This window comes from Benincasa hispida, chromosome 12 (assembly GCF_009727055.1).
Source record: "Benincasa hispida cultivar B227 chromosome 12, ASM972705v1, whole genome shotgun sequence".
NCBI lineage: Eukaryota > Viridiplantae > Streptophyta > Magnoliopsida > Cucurbitales > Cucurbitaceae > Benincasa > Benincasa hispida.
The window spans coordinates 4,363,698-4,370,771 of NC_052360.1; the positions used below are offsets into that span (position 1 = coordinate 4,363,698).

Below are 7,074 nucleotides of genomic sequence, written 5' to 3' on the forward strand. Positions count from 1 at the left end.
ATAATATAAAGGTATGGATAAGGATAGTGCCTTATCATGATTTATATGAATTAAATTTAAGAGATCTCGAAGTTGATTATAATTTGAAGAAAATAAATTTAAATTAATTTTACAAGATGACTGCTTTAAATTTGTTTGCAAAAGGATCTAGTATTTGAATTAAAAAAGATTTGGAATTTGGAATTTTGAGAAGATATTTGGAATTTAAGAAGAAAAAGGAAGGGAATTTAAATAATATATATATATTGGAAAATTAAAAGTGAAAAGAAAGAAAGGAAAAAAAAGAAAGAAATTCAAAGCTCTCTCTTCTTCTCTCCGTGTACGCAAAGCCGCAGCCCCCCTATGTTTTCAAGCGCTTCGCGTCAAGCCCTACCTGCCGTCGACTGCTTCAGCAACCAGCGTCGTCGCTTCATCACCCGCCGACGTCGCATCTTTGACCACTCCAGTCCACCGTCGACTGTCCGCCGCTCGTCACCAGTAAGGTTGTAGTTCGACCTCTCTCTCTCACGTCGGGTTCTCTCTCTCTAAGTTTTTCCTCTTTCTCCGTTCGACGTAGGTACTCCGTCGTCACTAATAGCACTAGTTCGATGTTGTCGTCCGTCGTTTGCCATCGCTCAGCCTCTGTTGTCGGCGAAAGCCACTGCCATCACTTGTCGTTACCAAAAGTTTGGAATTTTAGTTTGGTGAGTTCGTTTTAATTGAGGTTCTTGGAGATTCTTGATTATCCATTGAGGTTTGATTTCAATTGGTTGATACATATTCTGTTTGGAGGACAGACTGGAGGAATTTTGAAGTTTTATTGTGTGTCCGGCTAGTTTTAGGGGTGTTTGGCTCCCAAGTCGGCTAGTTTTAGGGGTGTTTGGCTCCTAAGTCGGATTAAGTTGGATTGGGTGGATAAAAAAACTCACTCATTCTTTGGTTCACCAATTATTAAAAAGGTTTATCATCCGTATCAACTCTTCCAATTACTCTCTTTTTATAATAATTATCAATTCAACTTAACTCTACACGTTCTAACTTTTTAAATTTTATGTTTGGGTTAGAATTACTTTACATTGAAGGATTGGAAGTGATTTTGGGCCAAGCCACCGTTGCAGTAAGTTATTTATAGACATTTAAATAAATTTGGTTAATTGGAATTAGATCCTAAAGGTTTAATTCAATTTTTGGCTTAATTATTTTAGGTCTTGAATTAAGATTGTGTTTGGCAAAGAGAAGATAAGTGTACTTGAGTATATTTTGGGCCTAAATTTCGAGGTAAGTAATCTTGCTACTAGAATCGTCTTCGTATCAGACGATACAATTTTATGTTTGAAATATGTTAAGTGTAAGAGCTTGATCTTGATTTTTATAAGATGTTTTATGACGATGAACGAGCCTGATCTAAATTTTATATGATATGTTATGAGGATGTATGTGCATGATGTATTATTTCCATGTTGTGGGACTCTGATTTATACTACATGATAAGTTAATTAGTGATGATTACCTCCTACCTATAGTCATATACCTACTAGGGGTTTGAGTTTTCTTCGGGATTTACAAGAGGTTTGTGTCTTCCTCGAGATTTATCAAAGGTTTGTGTCTCTTAAAGGATTCACCAGAGGTTTGTGATTTCCTTCGGATTTTCACTAAAGGTCAGTGATCTCCTTTGAGATTTCACCAAAGGTTTGTGAGTACCTCTCATCTACGGTAGGAGGGGTTCAATTATTCACTAAATGGTCATCCATGGTCAGTTGAGGTTTTTTGCACGTCCCACAAGAATGTTGCATTTATTAAACATAAATGCATAATCTAGCCCCAATAGTAGAGTTACTTACTAAGTATTTTATACTCTTCTCTATTATGTTTTTTTAGGAAAGGGTAAGGATACATTGGCGAATGACAGGTGGAATCCGTAAACTTTTCCTATGATTTCACAGTTTGTCATTGAATTTAGTGAACTTTTAGTTTTTGCACTGTTGGTTGTTTTAGATAAAATTTTTTAGTGATGTCTTTATTTATTTATTTTTAATTAAGGGTATCATGTTTAATGATTTTCAATTATTTACTTTTAATAAAAGTTATTTATTCTATAACATTTATTTGGTTTTTGCCCATTCATGAAAAATGTCGTTTTGAGGTGAATGCATGTATATAGTAATGGCCTATTACAAGTCCTAGGGAGTCGAGTCGTTACAACTATGGATACAACCTACTTTGCAATAGTTACAAATTGTTTGATCCAAACTGTTCATGTGGAGACATGTGAGTGAAGTTATCTTATACAAAGAGTTTATATAAGATTGAACCATGAAATATTTAATCTTTTATAGTAAATTCATTAATTGATGAGATTAATATATCATAGGATGATCATGTGCAACTTGATCTTAATCTTAAGTGATTTATGAACTCCTATCTGTGAGGTCAACCCTTTGATTTGCGCAGGTGAAAATGACCCAAGTTGTTGACTCAATAAGCCTACCATTTTTGGGACTTAACTAAATGAGGAGCTCAAAACATAACTTCACACGATGGAATTCACTCTTTCCTGCATAGGTAAGTAAGTAGATGAGTAGTTCTCTTAAGCATTGATTTCGAGTCTTGAACAAGGGATCCCACCCTCTCACTGGCCCAATAGGAACTTAGTTCATAGTTGGATCATTAACAAATTGTTCATTAGAGAAAAGCAGTGTTACTTAAGGAAAATAGGTAATTGTAAGAGTACAACGAATATTTGACCAAACTGTAACTATGAATAACTCGTGAAGGATCGACTTGCTTATATTAATTATATCTATGTGAAGGAACTCTAAATCGAGATCCAGTGAACGAAAGCGGATTGTTCCAAATCCTATTGAGAAAGAACATAAACAATTATAGTCCACACAGAAACGATTATGCATAATCAGAAATTACAGCATGCTACTTAATAAAGGAACAAACAGGGATAGAGTGTGCAAACCTTTGAAGAACCTTCAAATATCCCTCGATCGTTTAGCAAATCGTTCAATCAGCACGAACTTCGAACGCAACGATCAGAACTCGATCTCAACGAACGTCTGAATGAACGTCGATCCTAATCGAATCCAACTCGATCCTCGAACTGAATAGGAATACCAACACAAGTGTTATCTTGGTATTCTCGATGTGAGAATCTAGGAGTTGTAGGCTTTGTATGATTTTGGATTGAGGAAAGCAGGAGGTAGACGATCGAGTAAGTGGGAGATGTATGTTGTCTATCATATAGACGAAATACTCAATCGTTTAGAAAGATGAAGCCTATCGTATAGACTTTGCTACTCAATCGTATAGCAACAAGTAAACGAGTAATTATCATATAGTAAACTCGTAACTCGATCGTGTATGCTCTGTATGCTATCGTTTAGTAAAACACTTTTACTTGATAGCCTTTTTGTGAGATTAATCTGAATGGACAAAAAATCAACTAAATTTTGGAAAAAAAATTTCTTTTATCTCATAGTTACAACAAAACTTTCAATAACATCCCACTCAATTCGGTTATTAGAAAAAAAAGAATAATTAATTATCATGTAATTAATATCATTCTTTACACAACAGTCTGACTAGTGTTAGAGTGAAAGTTCTTCGGTGGATGGTTAATGATAAAAATAAAAACGAGGTTCGCAAGTGTAGGTGGCCGATGAGTGGTTTCATTAAAAAATCAACCCTAGAGGATCTGCACACACCTGGGACTTAGGCCTATAGTGATGTATATCATTTCGTAATTACAGCTTAAGTTTTCACATGTATGACATTTTGTTTACTATGTTAAATCAGATTTATGTGTAATTTTCGTTCTCTACATGACTATATTATATCAGAACATGTATGTAGTGCAAATGATGAACATGATCATGTTGCTAATAAAGCATAAAGTTTCAGTTGAAAGATCTTAATCGACATTGTTGTTTCGACCCTGTAATGGTTTGTATTACTCATTTGTTGAATTGTCCAATTTTTTCATGGAAACCATATTGTTGCTTTATGAACACTTCCCAAACCATTAGATGTAATTGTCGTAGGAGAGCCTTAGCATGCCTCACGAGGTGTATAAAGACATTTTGTGGGAGTCATGGTCAAAGGTTAATGTTGTTTCAGAAGTGAAGAAAAATCATCTAAATAAGTTAAAAGACAGTTCATTACCACCTGGTGAATCCTGTCTTGAGGGTAAAATGACTAAAAGATCTTTTTCTAGAAAAGGTCTTAGAGCCAAAGAACCCTTAGAGCTCGTACATTATGACCTTTGTGGTTCAATGAATGTTAGAGCTTGAGGAGAGTATGAATATTTCATCAGCTTCGTTGATGACTATTCTAGGTATGAGCATATTTACCTGATGCATCAAAAGTTTGAAAGATTTGAAAAGTTCAAAAAGTATAAGGCTAAGGTTTAGAATCAATTAGGTAAAAAGCTTAAAACACTTCGATCAAATTGAGGTGGTGACTATGTGGACTTGGAATTCAAAAACTATATGATAGAACATGGAATCCAATCTTAACTCACAGCCCCTAGCACACCTCAACAAAATGGTGTGGTGGAAAGAAGAAATAGACATGGCTCGTTCCACGATGAGTTATGTTCAATTACCAAGTTCTGTTTGAGGTAATGCGGTACAGACTACAGTATATATTTTGAACATGGTTCCCTCGAAAATTACTTTTGAAACACCTTACGAGCTCTGGAGAGGATCTAAAGAAAATTTACGTCACTTTAGAATTTGGGGTTGCCCGACACATGTGTTGGTGCAAAATCCTAAAAAGTTGGAGCGCCTTTCAAAAGTATATCTATTTGTAGACTATACAAAAAAAACGAAAGGTGATTTATTTTACGATCCTCACGAAGACAAGGTATTTGTATCAATAAATGCAACCTTCCTAGAGGAAGACCACATGAAGAATCATCAACCTCGCAGTAGGCTAGTAATAGAAGAAATGTCTAAAGAAACGATAAATACATAACCAAGAGTTGTTGATGATACTGGTATTTCACATCATTCCCAAGAGTTGAGAATGCCTCATCGTAATGGGAGGGTTGTACAGTCCAAACGGTACATGGGTCTAATTGAAAATCAAGTCATCATATCAGATGATAGCTTAGAGGATCCATTGTCTTTCAAACAAGCAATAAATAATGTGAATAAAAACCAATGGATTAAAGCCATGGACCTTGAAATGGAATATATATATATATATATATGTCAATTCTGTCTATGATCTTGTAGATCAACTTGAAGGGGTAAAACCCATTAGTTGCAAATGGATCTACAAGAGAAAACGAGACCAAGCAGGTAAGGTATAGACCTACAAAGCTAGACTTATGGCAAAAGGGTTTACTCAAAGAGAGGGGTAGAAGAAACCTTCTCTCCAGTTGCCATGATAAAGTCAATTAGAATACTCTTGTCCATAGCTACATTTTATGATTATGAAATATGGCAAATGGATGTCAAGACATCCTTTCTGAATGCCTATTTTGAAGAAAGTATCTATATGTCTCAACCAAAAGGGCTTATTGAATAGGGTCGAGAGCAAAAGATTTGCAAGCTTAATCGATCCATTTATGGGTTGAAACAAGCATCTAGATCCTGGAATATAAGATTTGACACTGTAATCAAATCTTATGACTTTGAACAAAATGTTGACGAACCTTGTGTTTACAAGAAAATCGTTAACAAAACTGTCACTTTTCTGGTTTTGTATGTTGATGATATTCTACTTATTGGGAATGAAGTAGAATTTCTAGTTAATGTTAAGAGATGGCTGGCTATGCAATTCCAAATGAAAGATTTGGGAGAAGCACAGTATGTTCTTGGGATCTAAATAGTTCGAAATCGCAAGAACAGAACATTAGTACTATCTAAAGCATCTTATATAGACAAGACATTGTCTAGATATAAAATGCAAAATTCCAAGAAATGAATGTTGCTTTTCAGACATGGAATTCATGTGTCTAAGGAACAAAGTCCTAAGATGCCTCAAGAGGTTGAGGATATGAAACGAATTCCATATGCATTAGCAGTAGGGAGTTTAATGTATGCAAAATTGTGTACTCGCCCTGATATATGTTATGTCATTGGAATAGTCAGCAGGTTTCAGTCCAATCCTGGATATGATCATTGGACTGCCGTTAAGAACATTCTTAAGTATCTTCGAAGAACAAGAAATGACATGCTCGTGTAAAGGATCTGATCCTTACTGGATACACTGATTCTTATTTCCAAACCGATGTTGATTCTAGGAAATCGACTTCGGGGTCAATGTTCACTCTAAATAGAGGAGTTGTTGTTAGGAGAAGTATCAAGCAAAGTTGTATAGAAAACTCTACAATGGAAGCTGAGTATGTAGCTGCAAATGAAGCAGTATGGCTCAGAAAGTTCCTAACTGACCTAGAAGTAGTTCCAAATATGCACTTGCCTGTCACCATCTATTGTGACTACAGTGGTGCAGTTGCAAATAAGAGGGTTTCATAACATACCTTTGTAGAACCACTTAAATTTCGAATTCATCTACGAATTTTCTCCAAATCTTCTTGTGAACCACCTCAAGGTCTTCCCTACTATTCTCTTGGAACCGTACATTGAGTTGTGAGACTCAAAATAAGCTTGTATAAAGGGAATTTGGAGAACAAACACACTGTTGCAACTAGAATAACACCTTTTTCAACCTCTCAAGCTTTTCAACAAAAACTCATGAAGTTCATCAATTTGCATGCCCAATTCTTAGTCCAATCTTCTCTATTTATTGTAAGACCATCATGCGAAATAGATTGCTGCATAAAACCAGCTCATGCTTAAAGATTGACTCAATTAATTTGGTGGGAAAAGAGTAAGCTACTACAATGAAGAAAGTGGAGATCTCCCACTTTTTCCATTTTTGATCTTTTCAATTTTTGTTTTTACAAATTTGATTTCCAAAATCAATTTTTGTTTTCAAAAATTGAAAAACTTTATTAATTTTACAAAATTAATTTTCTAATAAAAATAATAATAAATAATTAATTAAACGCTTTAATTAATTCTAATTAATTCAATATCAAATATTAATTTACTACTAATTCCACCATCATGAATCTAT

At 34.8% G+C, this 7,074-nt stretch overlaps 1 long non-coding RNA gene across 1 annotated transcript; it reads left to right on the top strand.

Annotated features, from left to right (window-relative positions):
• Window positions 1-267: 267 nt before the first annotated feature.
• LOC120092854 lies at window positions 268-3,346 on the top strand. The gene is made up of 4 exons (XR_005486201.1): window positions 268-482; window positions 557-683; window positions 1,044-1,096; window positions 1,185-3,346. It is a non-coding gene; the product is annotated as an uncharacterized LOC120092854 (long non-coding RNA).
• The last annotated feature ends 3,728 nt before the right edge of the window (window positions 3,347-7,074 follow it).